Raw genomic sequence first — 23468 nt, forward strand, 5'->3', positions numbered from 1 at the left:
CCATAAAACCATATCAAGCATGGATCCATTAAACATCCAATACCTTAACTTAGTAGGTCACTGTCCTAAGTCAAAATAACTTTTTCAGAAAAGTAAGCAAAAATACCAAAAACTCATTCACACAATTTGACACAAGAATTTTACATGGAAACCCAATTTGGGAAAAATCACCACTAACATGCTACCAATTTTCACTATTCTAAAGTGATGCCCTATTAAAGGCCAACCCTATTAAAGGTTATATAATACACACTGTTAAATGTGACCTGATTAAAGGATTTCAATCACCCTATTAGGAGTGAGCCCTGTTAGAGGACTTTAGAAAATTCTATTAGAATGTAACCTGGTTAAAGGATTTACAAATGACTATCAGGTCAACCTTAATCCAAAGGATTTATGTAGACTGATATAGTTGTTAGAAAGTAACATCAAGACTTGATCTGATAATAAAGTACAACTCACTTGCATATTACAAATCTCTGGTTCAGTCCTCCATTCTGCTTGGCATTCACACTCTTCATATTTGACAACTTGTTCACCCTTTAAGAATTCATCCTCTTAAGCCTTCTTTATTTGTATGCTAATTGCAACTTCTTCTATTTAGCCACCATATGAAGCAACACCCTAGACTTCTAGTCTTCCTTAGGTTCTTGCACATGAAAAACTTTGCTTCTTGCCTACCTACTACCTCTATAAATAGAGAATTTAGGTATTTTTTGTTTACCCACAATCATCAATTTTAGGGTTAGGTAAGATTCAATGATTCTACCCACTTTTCCATTTTAGTCCCTTCTAGAAACTTCTACAATTCTCTTTGAATTCACCTCAAAATAGTTTATCGTGAATTTTGCGCCACCAACTCATCATAGAAACCTTTCACACACTTCACAAAATTCAAGAAATCAAATTAGTCTGTTGTCAAATCTTTGATTAAACTCTTTTTGTTGTCACTTAGCTTCTACACTATTCACTCAACAATAACAATCTTCTGATGCTCGACCAACACTAGGTTGCTCAACATCAACTAAGCCTTCTTAGCTCAGTCACCACTATTATTTCCTAGATACTTGACACTAACTAAATTTTATTGATGCTCGACACTTTCTAAATTTTGCTTAGCCTAAACTAAGTTTTCTCAGCTTACACTGTTTGCTCAACCAGGATTGACAAACACTTTTTTTTATGAAAACTCTTCTTCTAGACTTAGCTTAAGTAAACACTAAATTTATCCTTAAGTAGATCAATAATACATCATATCATCCATATCTTACTTGGTCTTAGTGTGCTCCTTTTATACACCAAATAAGTCAACTTTTCTCTAGGTACTCTTGTTATCTTCTCTTTTCAAATCCTCTTCATCAATCAAACATATGATAGCATTCAAAACAAAAAGAAGTTGTCTCATCAAAAAGTAGTAGGTTTGACATCATTAACAAAATAATGATTGTTCCATGATAGTTTCTACACTTCAAAAATCTATTTTCAATAATCTCTCTCTTTGGCATTAATGACAAACCAATACTAGCAACAATACCAAAAAGAAAATTAATACCTTGTATTGAAATCTCCCCCTCTATGAATATATGTGTCTCTTTATTTTCCCTTCTCTGATATGATCTCTTTGATATCTCCCTTAACCTTATTTAACCTTATATATTCTTCTTTAAACTCTCTCTACTATCTCCCTCTTTCTTATATCTCCCTCTTTGATAACAATGGCAAAGACTTGTCATCTAGTCATGCATATATATAATCAATTCAAGTTCTCCCTCTGTCACCTTGCATGTGACTGTAAATCTTCTGATTCAACTCCATCATTACTTTAGGTAGCTCCTAAAGTAAGATCCACTACATCAAATTCTAAAATATGACATTCAACTTAGTTGATATAGGGTTCTACTCTTGCTTCTTAAGTAGATTTGGATAGGGGCATCACACCTAGTTCATTTCTAAGATATTCATGTACATCCTTAGGTAAATATTTTTGTGAATATATCAATTATCTATTCTTTTGTAATCACATATTCCATTCTCACTTCTTTGTCTTGAACCAACTCTCTCAAGTAATGGTACTTGATTGCAATGTGCTTTGTCATTGTGTGCATTACAAGGTTCTTTGATATGTTTATAGCACTTGTAATGTCACAATAAAGTACCACAGGTTCAGTAATTTCCTCCTTCATTCCTTTGAGCAACTATTTGATCCATACCACATTTGTACAATTCACTACAGTAGCCACACATTCAACTTCAACAATAGATTGTAATATACAATTTTGTTGCTTACTGGTCTAGGTGAGCAATCCCTTTCCTAAGAAAAATTCTCCACCACTTGTACTCTTTATGTCATCAATGATTCTAGCCTAATCAACATATGTATAGGCTCTTAATTCAAACTTATCATTCTTCTTGTAGTATAGACCATAGTCTTCTATTCCTATCAAGTATCTCACCATCCTTTTAACAATCATCAAAGGATTCTCCTTAGGATTTATAGAAAGCCTTGCAACAATCCCAACAACTAATGCAATTTCAGGTCTGCTATGAATTAAATATTACAATTTTCCAATCATAGACCTGTACAATGTTTGATTTATTTCAACAGAATCATTAGTTTTGGATAGTTTGTGTCCCGTCACCATAGGAGTACTAACAGGTTATGAATCCTCCATACCAAAAGTTTTTAATATTTCTTTTACATACTTAGACTAATTAATGTAAATACAATATTTCATTTGATATACTTGCAAACCAACAAATAAATTTATCTCTCCAAACATAGACATTTCAAACTCTTTCTTCATTTCATTTGCAAATGTCTTACAAAATGCATTTTGTCCTCCAAATATGATATCATCAACTAATATTTTAACTAGTAAAATCCCTTAACCTCCTTCTATCTTCAAGTATAGATTTTTGTTATCATATGTCTTCTCAAAACCAATCTTCAAAAAATTATTGTGAAGCCTTGCATAACATGCTCTTGGAGCTTACTTTAAACCATATAAAGCTCTTTGTAATCTACATGCCATTTTCTTGTTATTTGGATCAACAAAATCTTCTAGTTATTCTATGCAAACCTCCTCTTCTAGTATACCATTCAAAAATGTTGACTTTACATCCATTTGATAAACTTTGAAACATTTGTATGTAGAGTAAGCAAGCAGAGTTCTTACTCCTTCCAATCTTGCAACTGGGGCAAATGTCTCTCTATATTCAATTCCCTCTTCTTGTGCATATCCTTTGCAAACTAATCTTGCCTTATTCCTTGTGACTTCATCATTCTTATCCAGTTTGTTTCTATACACCCACTTGGTTTCAATCACATTCTTATTCTCTAGTATGGGTACTAGAGTCCATGTTTTGTTCTTCTCAATATGATCAATCTTTTCTTTCATGGCTTTACTCTAGTCTTCATTCTCTAATGCATCCTTCACTGACTTAGGCTCATGTATGCTTAACAAAAATGTATCACTTCTCAACTTATTCCATGTCATTTGTCTAGCTTCTTTATCTCCAATAATTTGTCTAACTGTCATGCCCAAACTACGAGGGCAAAAACACACAAATACACCCACTTTTTTTTTTTGTTGCTAATAATTAATAGTCACTAAGTCTGATACTTTTATATCACAGTGAAAGAATAGGTTCACTACATTTTCTCTTAAGTTTAAAACCATGAAAATGAATTAATCGTTAAATTTGAACTCTTATAGTTAAAATGATATTGACATTCGTTCCACTATTACATTACTTATACATCGTTATATTTTAAAAATATTGAATAACAACTTAAACGAAAAAGGATCTAATAAAATTAAGAAATTAAATCAGAGAACAAATTTGTTTTAAAATAATTGTCACATCTAATCATACACATAACTATCCTCTATTTAGCTTTGATCAATATTAACCTCTTAGACTAACATCAATTGACAATCTAACTAATTTATTGAAAAGTCCCAGTTAATAACCTTAACTAAATCAAAATTTAACTACATTTACAATACTAATAAAATCACTAAATAAATAACTTAACATTCTAACTTAAATAAATATTAAAACTAACCTAACATCTAATCCTACTAAATTAATACTTAACCTTATTCTAAATAAAATTATACTATACTAAAGCGAATAAATTAGATAACTAATAATAAATACATTAAATTCACATTAAAAATTGTTTTAATTGAAACATACTAATTCCATAAAGGAGACGTTTAAAGTTAGAATTAATTTATTATCCTAACAACTAAAATTCTATTCTATACTAACATCTCCCTAACATAAAAATATTATGTAACTGCCCAATATCACAGATTAATTACTAATCTAATCCTATTATTGAATAAAACCTACATTTAAGTTCTAACTTAACATCTCTAAAGCTAGCCTAGACTTCCTACCTATACCCTAGGCTACCTATAACACCCACTAGCCACTACTTGGCTAAACTCCTTAATAACCCATGCTGCCCCAAGCGTACTGTGCTGACGTCAGCGCAGTCTTGTCCCCACCCTGCGTGGGTGATGGCTTATAAAGCCATGTGCAAGAGTTGGGTAATGGGAAAAGTGGGTTGAGTAAGCTATGGTTGAAAAATATAATTAATCTCCCTTCCTTTTTGACTTTCTTTCCTACTCCAAATAGAAATGACATGACATGAATGTCATGTGTCAGATGAGATGAGCAGGTGGTTGGATAGGCAACCCAGGCCTTTAACTTGGAAGAGGAGGAAAAGGATTTGCAATAGATAAAAAAAAGATAGAATTAAGGTGGGTGAACTTTTAAGATATATATATATATATATATATATAAGACATAGAGTCCAAGCCTAGTGTCTAGACTACTAGCAGCTTCAAGGAGTTAAATGAAAAAGTTTTATGGTTGAGGCATACAATTAGATATTTTAATTTCAAATGCAATTGATTCAAATTCTTTTTATATGATTTAATATTAGATTTTATTTGCAAGTCAAAGGAATAATACAGCGAATATTCTCTGTGGTAAAAGAGGGAATTGTTTTTTTTCTCATGTATTTTCCAGAGAGGTTTTTCACTCCTGGAGATGCAAATTTTTTTGAAGCCCATTTAAGACTATGTGGTGACATATTACTTTGCTATATTTATATAATCTTAAGAAAAAATTCTACCCTAAGGACTACATGGATCCTTTAACAAACTAACTAACAAAGATGAGAACAAGGTTATATTTTCTTCTTCTGCCAACAATCTAAATTTATCAATCATACTATATTCAAGGTGTGTGTTTCATGCTTTAAAATTTCAAGGAGATACAAAATCTCTTAGTCTAATTGATTTGTTCATAAGGAAAATTTAACAAGGAAGAAATAATTTGGGTTCTCAAAGTAGGAATTCTAATTCATCTAAATACTTATACATCAATTAGGAAGTTTCATCATATCAAACTATTCTTCGCTAACAAATTAAAAACTTGAAATATCACAATTCAAGACATTACTTATTATTCTATTTTGATATGCATCCATCCAATTTAAGATTTACGATTAAATCACATGACAAGCAATTATACTCAACACCAATTTTATTGGCCAACCTGATTCAAAGGCTCAGCTCAGAAAGAACCAGGAAGAAAATCCGGCTTCGTTGCCATTTACATCAAGTTTAAAATACAATTTACAATAGGATCTCAATCCCAAATTTCAACAATTTAATCAAATTTTCTTCATGATCATAATCAAGGGATTTATAATGTTTTCTGCAACTCATTTCTAGAACCATGGAGGAAACAAAATCTGATCAGATGACCAAAAGCATGAACAAGAACAATTCAAAACATGCATATTCATACAAGTTTTTCACAATAAGATTCGCAATGAATCAACACTAGGGAAAGGTGGATTCTTCCAACAGGAGAAGTCAAGCACAATACCAAATCAGATGCCCAATCGGGGCTATTAACCAAGAACTTCCATTCTGTCATTCAAACATGCCATACTCATACCAGGTTTATGCTGACGGGTAGGGGCCCATAACACCCTACCCTTTCTCCCTCTTCTCATCCTGAGAAGAGACTCTACACTGGTTGGAGTCCAACTAAACAGACCTTTCCCAAAATTGGTCACTTCTGCCCTTTCCAAGGGTGAGTAATACCAAAACACCCATGCAAGAAAAATCTCAAAATTGCAAACATAAACATGAAAGGAAAACATCCAAAATAACATGGTTTTTAAAACTTCCCAACATACCCACAAACATACAAACATTGAAACAACAACAAGGTAGCATAAGCATGAAACAAACATGGAAACTGAATAAGGAAGATGAGAATTTCCTACCTTCACAAGAGGTAATGGCAAATGAACAAGTTTGAGTAGAGTTTCCCCTTCCTTCCTTCAAACTTCAAGAACTCCTCTCTAAATGTAGAGATTGGGTAACCACCTCCACAAGTCCATAACCACCTCCACAAGTCCAAGAAGGGCCTCTAAATAAGCCTCCAACTCAACCACCCAAAAGGAGCAATAACTACTTCCACCCACTAGCAATTCTAGAAACTCCTAACTCAACCTACACTATGGTTAAACCCTAAGTGGGGATGAGGTGAGGTAACTCAAGATATCCATGGTCAATTTTCGCACAAAGGCAAAAACAGACTTTTTGAGTGACCTCAAAAGTCAATAAAAGGGGCTTAGGGGTTGGAAAAGACCCCTAACCCATACCCATACCCTTTGGGTATAATTATATCAAGTTTTAAGCCTTAGGAAAGAGGTTTAGAGCCAAATAAAATCTAGGAATAAAATAGGACCTTCTAACTACTCTAACATGCAAACTAAGCACTAATCTGGATTGGGGATGACTAACCTCAATTAAGAACCTAATAGTAAACTGACACTAACTTAAACCAACTTGGTCCAAAGGTTAAACAATTAACCCTAAGCAGCATGCTGAAGAACATAACCAGTTTATGAGTGTCAAGTGACACTAAAAGAACATAATTACAAATATTAACATTCATTGAACAAAGAAGATACCTACATATATCTCACAATACAACATGTGAATTATGAACAATAAAGTTTCCAAAATTAGCACAAAGAGATCAGTTCTGTTCCTTCGTAGGGTTTCTTGGCTAAAATATCTGCACACTCATTGCACACATCAACAATCCTGCAAAAATCACATGTACATATATGTAATTAGAAATTCACATAAATTAAAACACACATCAATAAGCATTTCTTCATCCTGCTAAATTCTTAAACATTTAAAATCTCTTAAATCAAAGTATCCATCCTACATTTACTAATTTCATCAACATACATATACATGAAACATTAAAAGACAATCATCAAATATATCTGAAAGTAACATCACACAACATAAAATAATAAAGTATGTTTTAAGCATCAGAGAATGTCTCAACATCTCGAGTCGTGAATATCAAAATAATAGTAATGTATCACTATGCTACGATGGGTCGGGGCGAGGCCTCACACTAACAGGGTGATGTCTTTTGGATATACTTTTACAATCTTGATTCTGCTCTTCTTTCTTCAATGGGTCTGTCAACTTCAAAGTCATTGTGCACTTCTCTATCATTGACATTCCTTTCATATACACTGATCTTAGTATCAAAATGTAACTCAACTTCTGTTTGCAACTTGGCTCCTAAATGCAACTCGACATTAATTGTATGTGACTTAGTAGTCATTGATACTTGTTACTGTTAATTTATAACTTGGTTCACAGCTCTATCAATATTAATGTCTTCATAGTAGTATATGAAGGTTTTGTACTATTCAGGTTCCTTCTTAGGTTCATCAAATTTCACAACTTTCCATAGCTTTGTTAGAGTTAGTATTTAAACACTTATAAGCTTTACTTCTTGTGGAATAGCCTAGGAATATACCTTCTTCACTTTTAGCATCAATTTTACCATTTCTTTTGTCCTTAAGAATGTAACACTTGCTTCCAAATACCTTAAAATATTTTACATTGGGTGAATATCCATACCATAGTTCAGAAGGTGCTGACTTTCTACATTTCTTGACTTGTACTTAGTTCAAAGTATAAACATCTGTGCTTACAACTTCTCTCCAGTATTTCAAAGCAACATTCTTCATCATCATCAGTGTTCTAGCACAATCCATTATAGATATGTTCCTCCTTTTAGCAATCCCATTTTGTGAAGGGGTCTTAGGTGCAAAAATTTGTCTTTTAATTCCTCTGTCATTATAGAATATCTCAAACTCATTTGATGTAAATTCTCCACCTCTGTTAGATCTCAAACATTTCAAGCTTTTACCAATGTCTTTTTCAACTCTTGCCAAGTACCACTTATAAATTTTAAAAGAATCACAGTTTTGTTTCAAAAACATAATTTTCATCATCCAAGAATAATCATCAAAAAATAGGATAATGTACATGTCACATTTGTATCTTGCACATCAATTGGTCTACATAAATTAGTATGAACTAATTATAGAATGTCTTTTGAGGAACAAGCCTTACTTTTAAAACTAGATTTTGTCATCTTGCTTAACTGAATTTGTTTGCAAATTGCATTATCAAGTTTCTTTAGTTTGGAAAACCTCTTACTCTTTTCATGAACTAACTTAGATATCAAAGTTAACATGACATAACCTCTTGTACCATAGCCACACATCATCAAATTCTACAACAAGACAAGTAGCATCATTCATGTCAAGATAAGACAAATTACCTCTAGTTTGATCTCCATTTCTAATTAGTTTTCCATTAGTGTCATAGAACTTAACTTTTTTGTTATCAAATTCAATTTTGAAACCTGAACTATTTAATTGTGACACACTTAATAAGTTATATCTAAGTCCTTCTACATAGTAATCATTGTCACACATGATATTTTTTGTCAATTTTATTGATCCTTTACCTTTTATCAGACAAGGTGCATCATTACCAAATCTAACACTATTTCCCTTGTAATACTCAAGGGTAATGAACTTACTTTTGTCTCTAGTCATGTGATGTGAACATCCACTATCAATGATCCATCTATCACTTTTGTTCACATAAGATATCAATGCAGTTGCCTCATCTTTATTAGAATCATCTTTCATAGCAACATACAAAAATTCATCATCATGGTCATTAGATCCATCTATTGTTTCCTTTTCAACAATGTAGCAAGACTTATTTCATCTATCTTTATATTCTTTGTTGTTCTCATCTCATTTACCTTTGTATTTATCTCCACTTCTATTATTATTCTTCTCTGGACACCTTGGAGAAATATGACCAACCTCATTACAATTGAAACACATGATAGGTAACTTACCTTTGTATTTCCCTTTGCCTCTGTGAAATCTGCTAGCCAACAATGCATCAAGCTCTTTTGGATCTTCTTCATCTATATCAGTGTCACTAGAAATGTGCTTGACCTTTTTAATTTTTCTCTTTAGGTTCTTTTAGTGTTAGTTTAGCTTTGAAAGAAGCTTCAACAAATTTAGTTTTGAAGTTATCAAAATTAGAACGTTTAAAAGCGGTGAGTCTACCCATCAGTCCTTCAAGGGTTAGATTACTACCAAGAATACACCTTAGTTCCTGTATGGTAGAGACTCTAATAACATAGATAGGCAACAGGGTTCTAAATAATTTTCTGATTAGAGTCTCATCTTCAATAACACCATTCACTCCTCTGATAGCATTCACAACATCTTTGATTCTTGTACAATAGTAGACTATAGTATCACCTTCTTGCATTCTCATGTCATCAAACTTTCCTCTTAGAATCTCAGCTTTGGCTCCCAGAACATTCTTGTCTCCTCCATAGATCATCTCTATAGCATCCCACATCTTCTTAGTAGAATTACATCCTTTGATGTCATCAAACTTTGAGTAGCTTAGGGAAGATGCAAGCTCTAACATTTCTTGATTGTGTTCTTTCTTCTTTTTTATATCATTAGTCGTAGGGGCTCTAGTAGGATCAACATGCTTAGTGTTAATGGTAGATTGTGCATAATATCCAAGTCTTCCTAGATGTAGATTCATCAAACTTTTCCATGTAGGAAAGTTTTCCTTGTCTAGTTTGGGCACCTCCTTTTTGTGCATCCCACATCTTCTTAGTAGAATTACATCCTTTGATGTCATCAAACTTTGAGTAGCTTAGGGAAGATGCAAGCTCTAACATTTATTGATTGTGTTCTTTCTTCTTTTTCATATCATTAGTAGTAGGGGTTCTGGTAGGATCAACATGCTTAGTGTTAATGGTAGATTGTGCATAATATCCAACTCTTCCTAGATGTAGCTTCATCAAACTTTTCCATGCAGGAAAGTTTTCCTTGTCTAGTTTGGGCACCTCCTTTTTGTACATCTTGATCTTTAGCTTTTAGTACCTTCACACTATTTCATTACAAGCACCAATTCTCTAATACCAATTGTTTGAATTCTTTAGAATAAGTGAGAGGGCAGCGAATAGGTTATCCAAGGTCCAAATGTACAAATAAAACTTTTCAGTGCTTAACAAATTCATATCCATCAAACCATATCACTCATGCATCCATTATAACATCCAATACCTTAGCTTAGTAGGTTGCTATCTTAGGTCAAAATAAATTTGCAGACATGTAAGTATAAAATATCACAAACTCATTCACACAATTCGACACAAGGATTTTATGCAGAGACCCAATTTGGAAAATGCCACCAATAATATGCTACCAATTTTTACTCTTTTGAAGTGATGCCTTGTTAAAGGCCAACCTTGTTAAAGGTTATAATACAAAGTATTAAATGTGACTTGGTTAAAGGATTTCAATCACACTATTAGGAGTGAGCATTGTTAGAGGACTTTAGAATATTCCATTCGAATGCTACCTGATTAAAGGATTTACAAATGATTGTTAGGTCAACCTTAATCCAAAAGATTTATCCAGATAATATAGTTGTTAGAAAGTAACATCAGGACTTAATTTGATAATAGAGTACAAATCTCTTACAGATTACAGATCTCTAGTTCAGTCATCCATTCTACTTGGTATTCACACTCTTCATCTCTGACAACTTGTTCACCCTTCAAGAATTCATCCTCTTAAGCCTTCTTGCTTTGTATGCAATTGTAGTATCTTCTATTTGGTCACCATATGAAGCAACACCCTAGAATTCTTATTTTCCTTAGGTTCTTGCATATGACAACCTTTACTTCTCGTCTGCTACCTCTATAAATAGAGGAATTAGGTCTTTTTCTATTTAATCACAATCTTCCATTTTAGGGTTAGGTAAGATTCAATGAATCTACCCACTTTTCCATTTTATCCCCTTCTAGAAACTTCTTCTACAATTCTCTTTGAATTTGCCTCAATATGGTTTATCTTGAATTTTGTGCCACCAACTCATTATAGAAATCTTCCACATGCTTCACACAATTCAAGAAATCAAATTAGTCAGCTTAGATTCATCAAATCTTTGTTTAAACTCTTTTTGTTGTCACTCAACATCTACATTTTTCACTCAGCAACAACAATCTTTTGATGCTTGACCCACATTAGGTTGCTCGACATTAACTAAGTCTTCTCATCTTGGTCAGCACTATTATTTTCCTCATTCTTGAAACTAACTAAATTTTATTGATACTCAACACTTATTGAATTCTGCTCAGCGTGAACTAAGTTTGCTTGGCTTACACTATTTTCTTGACCAAGCTTGGTAGACACTTTTTATAAAAGCTCTTCTTCTAGACTTAGCTTAAGTAACCATTTACTTTAGCCTAAAGTAGATCAACATTACATCATATCATCCATGTCTTACTTGGTCTTAGTGCTCCTTTTATACACCAAATAACTCAACCTTTCTCTAGGTACTCTTGTTATCTTCTCTTTTCAAATCCTCTTCATCAATCAAACAAATGATAACATTCATACTGAAAAATAGTTGTTTCTCTAGCAAGTAGTAGGTTTAACATCATTGAAAAAATAATGATTTTTCCATGATAGGTTCTACACTTCAAACAATCTCTTTTCAACATAACATGCAATTATGACACCTATAATTAGGGTTAGTTCTATTGTTAAACCTAAGGTTAGTGTTAAGAGAGTTTTTAGGTTACTTTTAGTTTGTTGCAGTTTGTTCTATTAGTATAGTTAAGGTTATTGTTGGGTTACTGCTCTAGTAAAAGTTAATGTTATTGATACTATTAGAATTGAGGTTAGTTTAGTGTAACTATTAGGTTTTTTTTTGGTTTTTTTATTTTAATGTGGGTTGGTATTATTGTGACACCTATAGTTGGTGTTAATGTTATTTGTACACATAAAGTTAGTGTTAGAAAAATTGCTACATTACATTTAATAAGTTTTTAAGGTTCATGTTATTGTTATAGTTGAGGTATTGTTAGGGTTATTTATCATATTATAGTTAACATTAGTGTTATTGTTACACTTAAGGTTGGTGTTAGGTTAGCTGCTAGGTTTTTTTTTATAAGGATTAGTACTATTGCGACACCTTCAATAAGTGTTAGTGCTATTATTACACCTAACATTATTGTTAGGAGAATTTCTAGGTTCTATGTAAGAAGTTTTTTAGGGTTTGTGTTATCATGGTAGTTAAGGTTATCTTTGGGGTTACTACTCCTATTATAGCTAACACAAGTGCTATTACTACACTTTAGGTTAGTATTAGGGTAACTGTCAGGTTAATTTTTGATGTAGGTTAGTCATATTATAACACCCATTATTAATGCGACTATGACACCTATTATTAACTTTTTTTTATAATGTACTCCCTCCCTCCCTCTCCCATCCCTTCCCACTCTCTCTAGAGATTACCTTTAATCACCCCTCTCTCTCCCACTTCCCTAATCTCTAGATACTATTGGAAACTATAATTGAAATAATTATTATGTTGTCATTGATGTCAAACCTTATTGGTAAGACAATTCTATCTGAGTAGAGTGCAATATCAAGATGATTGATGAAGAGGATTTGAGAAGAAGGACATAACAAAAGCATCTAGAGGAAAGGTTGAGTTACGAGGAACTAAAATGTGCACTTGAATTAGTTGGACTTTGACAAGATAAAATGATTGTTTAATCATGCTACAAGTGAAGAAGGTAGTTGTACTGAAGTGTAGAGGAAGTGATCAACTAATGACTAAATATGTAGGCTTGACAAAGCAAAAGAGTGGATGATTAAGGAACTTGAAGTTTATATTGAGTAATGCTAGAGTTGATCGAGTGCCAGTATAAGCCAAGAAAATATAGTATCAATCGAGCATCAATATTGACCGAGAATTAGTATATGTGCTGAACAAAAAAGTTAGTAGCGACAGAGTAGTCTAATGATGATCGAGTGTTAGAACACGATGTTGGTCGAGGGACAACATTTGATAAGTTATGATTTCTAGCCAACATAGTTGATTTCTTGGAATATGTAAAGTGTGTTAAAGATAAGGAAGGATGAGATGGAATATTTAATTCAATAAAAATCATGTTTAAGAATTTTTATATAAGAATTCAAGGAGAAGTTTGGAGAAGTTTATAGAAGAGAAAGGAGGAGACCAAATGATGGAAGGATTCAATGAATTTGGCCTAACCCTAAGATCTATGGTGATGTTTAAGTGATAAAAGATCAAAATTACCTATTATTGAGGTATAAGGGCTAAGCTTAAAGAGGTTAGCAGAGATGGTGATGACCTAATAAGGTTGGAGTAGTTGTTGATGCTATTGATTGGAAAAATTGAGTAGGAGGTTGAGAAGTGTTGTGAAGAGGTGAAGAGTGATTGATTGAAGGAGTGCCAAGTAGATCAGAGATTGAGACGACAATGGAGCTCAACTAGTGGATCAACATGTGAACCAATTTGTGATCTATATATGCAAAGTGAGTTGTATTTTTCAGATCAAACCTATTGTTACTTTCAAACCCTTGTATCAATATTGAAATCCTTTAATCAAGGTTGACCTAAAAGTCATATGTAAATCCTTTAATCAAGGTGATATTCTAATGGAATGTTCTTAAGTCCTCTAACAAGATGACTCCTAACAAGATGATTAAATCCTTTAAAAAGGTCACACCTAAAAATTTGTTTTGTAACCTTTAGTAGGGTTGGCTCCTAATAGAGCTCACTTTAGAAGAGTGAAAAATTGGTGACATGTTGTTGGTGTTTTTTCCCAAATTAGGTTTTCACGTTAAATCCTAATGTCATACTTGTGTGGATGTTATCTGAGATGTTTTACTGTTAATGATTTACATTCTCTAAGTATGTTACTATTAGGATAGTGGACTGCAAGTTTATGTTACTAATTGTTTGCTATAAAGACCAAGCTATTGAATGTTTAGATCTGAGATATTTGAAGTGATGAAAAGTTTGATTGGTACATCTAGACCTTGGATAACTAATTCACCCCCCCTTAGTTATTCTAAATCATTCTAATAGATACACCTCTCTCTCTCTCTCTCTCTCTCTCTCTCTCTCTCTCTCTCTCTCTCCCTCCCTCTACTCTCTAAATACACCCCAATATCTCTCCCTCCTTTTTCTCTAGATACACCCTCTCTCTCTCTCTCTCTCTCTCTCTCTATAGTCTCTAGATATTCCTACTAATCTCTCTCTAATCTCTAGACACACCCTCTTATCTCTATCTCCCTTCTCTCTAGATACACCCCCAATCTTTCCTCCCCTCCCTAATCTTTAGATACAACCTCTAATCTCTCTCTCCATCTCTCTAGTCTCTATATATGCTAGTTAATCTCTCTCTCTCTCTCTCTCTAATCTCTAGATACACCCCCTTATCTCTTTCTACCTTCTCTCTAGATACAACCCCCTAATCTATCCCTCCCCCCTTGTTCTCTAGATACACCCCTAATTTCTCTCTCCATCCCTCTCTAGATACACCCCCTAATCTCTCTCTCTCTCTCTCTCTCTCTCTCTCTCTCTCTCTCTCTCTCTATAGATACACCCCCAATCTCCCCCCCCCCCCCTTTCTCTACATACTGTTGGAAATGTAATGATAAGAAATTGATTTGGGGGGGGGGGGGGGGTGTGTGAATCAAGAACTACCTAAACTCTTCTCACTATGATTACTTCAACTTTACTTCATAGATTATCTAATCTACGTCAATGCATGAACATAAAATAATAAAGAAATCAACACCATAAAAACAAGATTTTCTAACCTAAAAACCCTCCAAATAGAAGGTAAAATTGGGGTGAGGATGACACCCATAATGCTTCACTACTGGAGTAGTAAATTGGCTTCTTATGGCTTATAATTGATTACTTCTAGCTATCCACTTTGTTAGGAGTATGAAGGATTGTTAGGTCCACATTGTAAAATGATTTTACAATATAATGAAGTATCTACTCTGTTAAGAGATTATTAGGTCCACCTGGTCAGAGGATTTGACTAATGTACCTATTAAGATGAATTAGCAAGATGATCTTTGCTTTGTAACTTGATTTGTCGAATTAGATCCTTTGAATAATATGGTCACCTTATTGTGATGGATTAGTCTCTTCTATGCCCTTTATATTGCCTTGTAGCCTAATTATTTAGTCTACTCCATATTTTCTCCTTGTCTTACTGTATGTCTCATATTACAAAATTTCACACTTAGACAAATGAATTTGTCTTCCTTATATAACCTTCAAACAATAATTCTATAGTAATTTGGTTCTCACAATAGATATCTTCATAAGAATCAAATTATACTTTTAGGTCGGCCCAAATATTGATGCTTGAGTAATATAGTACATTAGATCTTTTGTCGATGCTCTGGTAACATAGTGAGATAGAGTGATATTGTTACTCGATTAGCACTAGATGACGAGATAACACTGTGGTGCTTGGGTAAAAAAAATTAGCTCGGTTGACACAGAGAACTTAGTTAACTCTATGAACTTAGTTCACACTGGGAGTTTGGTTTCCACTAGAAACTAGAGTAACTCGGTTTATACTATGAGCTCGATTAAAACAGTATACTTTCATCTACTCGAGCTACACTGAAATCTACTCTCTGATGGAAAGCTCAGTTGCAAAATTAACTGACCTTCCTGGATAGCTTAAGTGGTTTGTCACTAATTGAAAATACGTCTAGCCATAGGGTTAATAATCTCCCCCTTAGGCATTAGTGACAAAAACACTTCTTGACTAGTTCTTTCAATAATAAAAAATTTCTTAATCAAAAATTTCTATCAAACTCCCCTTTTGCATGTACTTGGCTTTGTAACTTGGTTTGAACTAGAAACTATAGCTCGGTTACATCTTATTTGAATTTGGATTTTTCATTTTTTTTTGGTTTGATTGATCATTGGGTCTGCATCATATAAATATTCCTCTATACATTTCCTCATATACATATTTCTCTTTACATTTCTCATATGTTTCCCCTTGATTACATACATACTATGTTTTCCCCCTTGTTTTTGTTACAAATTCCAAAACATATATTTACCAAGTAATACCAAAATGTGTGAGGAAATTATTATGCACTTTCAAAATTAAAGACATATTTTTTCCCAACTTTCTTATAATGCCTTCAAGACATGTAGTTTAATCTAGATTTTAGCTAATAGCTCCATCATGAGATCTGTAACTGAGAAGTTGGTGTCATGAACTAATGTCTTTGCATGTGCCAAATGTTTTTGCATCACATCCATGTGAGGAAGTATCATACTCTAGATGTCTGATATGGTTGCCCTTATTTTGGCTTCCTCCCTTAATAATTTTTCCTGTAAATCTATAAAAATATGACCTTCACAAAATGATTTGAGCTAGAACTTAGGTCAAGTGCTAACTGACTAGCATTGATCATCAAATCTTCATCTATCTTTGCTAGTTTGTCTTTTATTTCCTTGGTGAAAATTGAAGTATCACACAATTTTGTGAACAAGGAAACAACATTATTTATAACTCCTTCAATATTTCCAATAATAGTGGATAGTTCCTCTTGATTAATAACAATTTTCTTTGTTACATTCTCCAAAAAATTATTCTCAAAATTTCTTTTTGCCGCCCTTTGCAGAAGTTTTTATTGGCCACCTATATCCTTATTGAATTTATGTACAATATCAACTAATTTCTCAATAATGGGGGCCTTATTATTTACCTCTTTTTGCATAACATCCAAAAATATGTCCTTGATGTCTTCAAGAAATTTTCCTCTATCTCTTTCTATTTTTACCTTTCTCTGTTGTGCTCTTTTTCTCCATAGATCACTAAGGATATCCATTTTCTTAGCAATGAGATTGGATTGATCCCAATTTGGAATCACAATCTCAGTATCAAGGTTAATCTCATTAGAGATCTTTTCCTTTTCCTTACCTTTTGCAGTGGGAGAAATTATGATTGCTTTATCATTTTCCCTATCCTTCTTTTCCTCTCCACTCAGTTGACTCAGTTTCTTCTTTGCCTTCTATGTCAACCTTGTCTTCATCCTTTGGTTTCTGTTCAGTTAAAGTTGTCCTAGAGGTAGATTGAGTCTACAACTAGGTTCCTACTTGGGTAGATGAAAGACTTTGTTCCTTCTTTGATTTTTCTACACTAGATGTAGAAGTGGCTTGGCTTGGAGTGGAGGGTAGAGATGCAATCACAACAGTTGCCATCATTTCTGTATCAAACTCTTCTATAGTATGTATCTCTTGCTCTACATCTTTTCTAATTTACCTTCTTCCTCAAAATGGTTTTCCATAACTTTTTTGTGGACTATACAACATCTTCAATATTGTTTGATAGAATTTGAAAAGCCTTAAATCTTGGAGTATGCCTATTCTCATGCCTTTTCATCAACTCTTTCATTTCTTCATTTGATAAACCAGGCATGATGCTTTTCAATGTTTTCTTGTCGATCTCTTTTTCTGTTTTCACAACATTTGTCTATCTTTGTGTAACCACCTTTAATAGGACACCAGGGGCTTGGCCTTTTAGCTCATTTGGGTCATATTTCCATTTGGAGATCTTTTCTACTGGTGCATCCTCTATTGTTGTTTCTCTTCTTTGCCTTTGGATTAATATTTGATGTATTTAAATCCTGTCATGCCACATCCTTCTCTTAATCTCTTCACTTGTTTCTCAAAGGATAGTGGGGGCTTCTTTAATTGGATGATAGGTGTAGTGCCTCCCACGTTTACATTCTGTACCTTGATCTATTTTGATTTGCGAGATACTTTGATACTCATGTTATTTTACATTTGAGATGACTTGATGGTCGAATGCTATATTTTGATTTACTAGTATCATAGAAGTTAGATACTATGCTATTCAATTTGATCATATCTACATGATGATGCCTTTTCGATATGATGGGATAATTTATGATGATATTTGGTTATTCTATATTTGGACATATACTCTGTTTATGTTTATATATTGGACTTCTCACATATTTACTTCATTCTTGATTTGTGATGTTTTATGCAAAAGTAGTGATGTAAATGGATTATTTCAGTATAATTAAATAAATAGTTAAATTAGGTGATTTAATGCATTTATTAGTTCAACTATATTATAATAAACAATTGTACTTGATTGTGTTGTTTAGTGTTAAGGATTCATGTCCTTGGTAGTGGCACATGGAGTTAGTGATTCAGCTATACATATCTAGCCAATGTCATCCCTATATGGTTGATGTATATTATTTAATTAATTAAATTAAGCCCTCTAGTGATTTAATAAATCTAGACTCATTTGCATTATGTGACTAGACCAATGAGTGTTATGTGCATTTAGAGGTTCGCATTTGCCATGAAATTTATTAAAGAATTATGTGATTTATTGGTTTAAGGGAATTTTGGGCTCTATTTTATTTTATTTAATTCTCGACAGCTTTTCCATTGTCGAATTCCAATTACTTGGAATAGTTTGTCTTTGTTTGGGTTGCTAAGGGTTTAACTAGGTGATCTGGTTAATTACCCTAATCCTTTATTCACTTGAAAAATGAATATATATCCAAAAAAGGAATTTTATTCCTCACTTTTTGACTTTTGAAATAGGAATTTGAGGGAAAATTCCAAATCCTCTTCAAGAGGAAATACTCATCTATTTGTTGTAGGAGCTACAGGTGTGGGATCATTGCGAGGTTGGTCTCGTTGGATCCAACTTGGGGAGACCTTAGATTGTTGACTTTCGACAATTTCTGTGGGGTTTTTATTTTATTGGTTAGGTTCTTGTATTTTCCCTTTTTGTTTTTAGATAGGGCTCTCCTATTTTACTATTTCACCTCCATTTCTGCTTCTATTTTTGGTAGCCATTTGATAGGAGGTTGAGAACTAGTGTTCCCCTCTATTTTTGATTGCTAGCTCTACTCGGTTGGGTTGGTATGAGCATTTTCCTATTTTTGGGATGGGGGTTTGGGGTTTTGCACTACTATACTAGTCATTTTTGCATATGGGATTCAAACCCAATTTTTATTGGATTTCTGTGGTTCATTTACGCAAGGGTAGAATGAGTTTTATTTTTGTGGATTTTTGTCAACGTTGGGATTTTGAGGTTTTCACCTCAATTTGTGTGTCACCTAGTTTTCTTGGGTTTTATTGGCATGGTGTTGGTCATGGATTTTGATTATCTATAGGATTTCAATCTAATCACTATTGCATCTTTATGTTTACATTGGGATGCATGTTGCAATTGTGCTCTCCAATATAGGTTGGTTGAGTGTGATTGATGTACTTGTTTGATTGTTGCTTTGCTCATATCCAACCCTTGTATTGGTTGATTATTTTGTATAGTTAGTTGTGCCTACACATGGGAACATGCATGTGCATTTGACGAGATCTTGCGAGACCCGAAGCCCTAGATATAGGCTGGTTGAGGGATTGTACATTTGGGGTTTGGTTGGGAACTTGCATTGCCTTTGGGCACTCATTGTGATATGAGCATGGGTATGTAGGGTAGACGTGTGGAGTGGCTTCTCTTGTATACCTCGATTATTTTTCGATAAGGTAGCATGAAGAAGGTTTAACAAGTGATAACTAAATTAATAAATGGGTAATAAAACTTAACTTAGATAAGTAAATGCCTATACAGTGTCTCCAAAGGCATGGTGTGATGGTTTCCCAAGGGATTTTTTTCACACTACTATGATGGTTTCCCAAGGGATTCATTTTGCACCTAATTTAGCTTGGGATTTTTGATGCTAAGTGACTTACACTCCACTATAGTCCTTACATAGTTGACCCATAGGGTGTCTAACCAGGACCTTTTGTATTGAATTATCCCATGATCTTGGTTTTAATCCTCTTTACTATTTGCAATGAGTGTTATCCATGGATGTATGTTTTATGTGTGTTTTGTTAGAAATATATAATACTTGTTGGGGGGGGGGGGGGGGGGGTGAATCAGTATTCTACAAACTTTTACCCACAACTAAATATCGTTAATTACTTTATAACTTGCATATGAAAGTAAACCAATAATGCTGAATAGTAAATATAACCATGCACATAGAGAACTCATAACACCATTATTTGTTAACTAGGGAAACCCTGGTCAAGGGAAAACCCTAATGGGGATGATACCCACTAGATGATCCACTAAATAAAAAGAATCTTGTAAGGATATTGACCCTATTAGGAGTCTATGAAGTACATATAGTGTCTCAAGTCCTTGTTAGAGGACTAGGCTTTGTTAGAAGCCTTAACCTGTTAGGAGTTGGTAGATCAAATACAATGTGTGCAAGAAGAGCGCACTTCCCTAACATACAATTATACAATGAACTTCTTTACAAGAACATATATACATACAATACTTTTTGACTATTGTAATTTACACTTGCTTTGATCATATACTAGATAAAGTTTGTATATCATCTCATTGACTTCGCATCTATCACAAATATCACATGGATCACACCTGTATTGTACACTTATCTTCATAAGATAAGGTCTTTACTTATACCTTGTATATTAGCAAATATTTCCTTAGTTGACTTTCATGTGTTCCCATGCTTGACATAATATAAAATAACTTATGGAATAACATCCAAAAAGTTGGCTCATCATGACTTAGTAGTTATTTTGTTACAAAAATAATTCCTTAAGTCGCACAACTCAATTCTTTGCTATGCTCTATTCTACTCTGTCAAATACTTGTACTAGTATTTCATACATAACTCACATCATACTATCCGTACACATCTGAAAACTGGTACATGTCATAATGACACTATCATAGAGCTTTCCTCAACTATGCATAAGCTAACTCTCAATGATTTGTCCCTACACATCTCATCTGTCTTTGTGCTGCTGCAAACTATCTAACACTTGGATAATTTTCTAACTCTAAATGCATAAATGAATTGCTGAATGCATGTTACCATAAATGACAACTCTCAAGATATCTATCTGACCATATTGCCAACAATCTCCTCCTTTGGCATTGATGACAACATTTGGGAAAATTGGCTAAGTTTCAAAATGATGTCATACATAACAAAAACAAATAAAAGTAACTACACAAAATTGCCTTCGAAACATAAGAATTTTATGTTGGAATATTCAAATGGGAAGAGTGCTTCTGAGGTGGGGGGGGAGTGAATCAAAAGTACCACACTTTAACCTTTACAAATCCTTTAAAATAAATAATTGAAAGTAAACTCGATGCATGTAAACATATTAAATAAACATAAAGTAAACAAATGCATCAATCAACACATAACACCAGAAGTTTGGTAACCCAGAAACCCTCTAGGAATAAGAAGGCAAAATTGGGGTGGGGATGATACCCACAAAATCATTGCAGCAATAATTGTTTGACCACTTCTAACGGTCTGCCTTGTGAAAGGCCTGCCCTGTTAAAGGCTTTACACTGTGTCAATAGCGACTTGGTTAAAGGATTTACAACACTTTACATGAAGTGTCACCCTGTTAAAGGATTTAATCACCTCTTCAAAGGATCTAAAAAATGGCTGTTAAGCTAACCTATCATCATAGGATTTTCACAATCTAATACAATTGCTAGAGAGTATTAGAAATATTTGACTTGATTGCTTACAATCTTCAATTGCTGATTTTAGGCACTTGATCTACTCATTTTGATGTGATTCTTGCTTGATCTAATATCTATTCATATCCCTTGCTTTGTTCTGATTAACTAGATATGTAATTGCTGCTTGATTCACTAAGTCTTTGATTCCCCTGCGATTTGCCCTGTTTTGCAATTTTTACTATTTGCTCAGCAACTTCCTTAACTTCTATTCAACAACTTGAAATCATGGGGTCTAAGCATTCTTATAAAGGCTTCATAGACTTAGGGTTAGGTATGGATCTATGATCCATATTGAATCTCTAATTCCTGGTCATTCCTTGCACTTTTCTCATTGGTTGCATGCCTTCTCCATTTTTCTTATTGGCTGCATGCTGATTGCATAGGTAATATAAAAGATTCATTCTTATCCTTATTTTCCTTTGAGATCCTTCAATGTTGGCTCAAAAAATGGTTTACATCTGAGTTTGTGAAGACACAAAATTGTATGCTGATTCTGTGTTACTCGGCACATACTGGATTACTGATGCTTGACACATGTTTGATCCTGGTTTGCTCAACACCTATTACATTTTGTCTTGCTCAGCGCATGCATAGTTCTAGCTCACTCAGAACATGAAGCATTCTAACTTGCTCAACATCAATTGTGACTCGGCACCTATATATCACTCGACACTTGATCTTCACTTGGCACCTGAAGATTGCTCAACACCTGAAGATCACTTGGCACCTATTGGAATTCTGGCTTGACACATATAGTGTACTTGGATTCTATATGAAAAGTGGTTAAGTGTGTTGACACTCAAATGTCAAAACCATTTTGAGACTAGCAATCTCCCCCTTTGACATGAGTGTCAAAAACACTTAACTAAACATTATTGATCTGACCTTATGAGTACATTAATCATTCTACTTTGCATATGTACAAAATTTCAAAATTTGTTCAAAATACCTTATAACTCCCCTTGAGCTAATTGTGCCTTGTCTATTCTTGTAACCAAAATTATGTGCTAAATGTACCTGCTATTCTTTGCCTTTGCCCTATTTCTATAATTTGTACCTGTGTGCTGAGCTGTTCTGTCTGCTTTGTTTGTACTTGCAAGTTTTATTCATATCTCCCACAAAACATTATTTCTCCCCCACACTATTTACACCTTATGTCTTATCTCCCCCTTTTTGGCTATCTGCAATATTTTCCCCTTTATTCTCCAAAAGAATGAATGAAAGATTGTAATCACTAGAATACTTAGTATTCTCCCCCTTAGTTATATTTCCCTCTTTAGTTTCTTTCTCCCCATAAACATTATATCTATCTCCCCCCCCCCTTTTGATACTTATGTCAAAGGGTGCTAAGGAATAATACCATATTTTGCCAAAAATGTGCTGTTTACCTCCATTATCATCTTGAGTGCTGCATCCCAATTCTCCAAAGAAATTTCTAGTGACTTATGTTGGATGACAGTCTTTGTAGCAAGATGTACAAGTCCATCTAATGTAGAGAGATTAGGATATTTCTTTAAAATAGTTTCAGCATAGACTTTCTC

The sequence above is a fragment of the Cupressus sempervirens genome, chromosome 1 (genome assembly GCF_028749045.1).
Source record: "Cupressus sempervirens isolate cs-2001-9-10 chromosome 1, ASM2874904v1, whole genome shotgun sequence".
In the NCBI taxonomy this organism is placed as follows: Eukaryota; Viridiplantae; Streptophyta; class Pinopsida; order Cupressales; family Cupressaceae; genus Cupressus; species Cupressus sempervirens.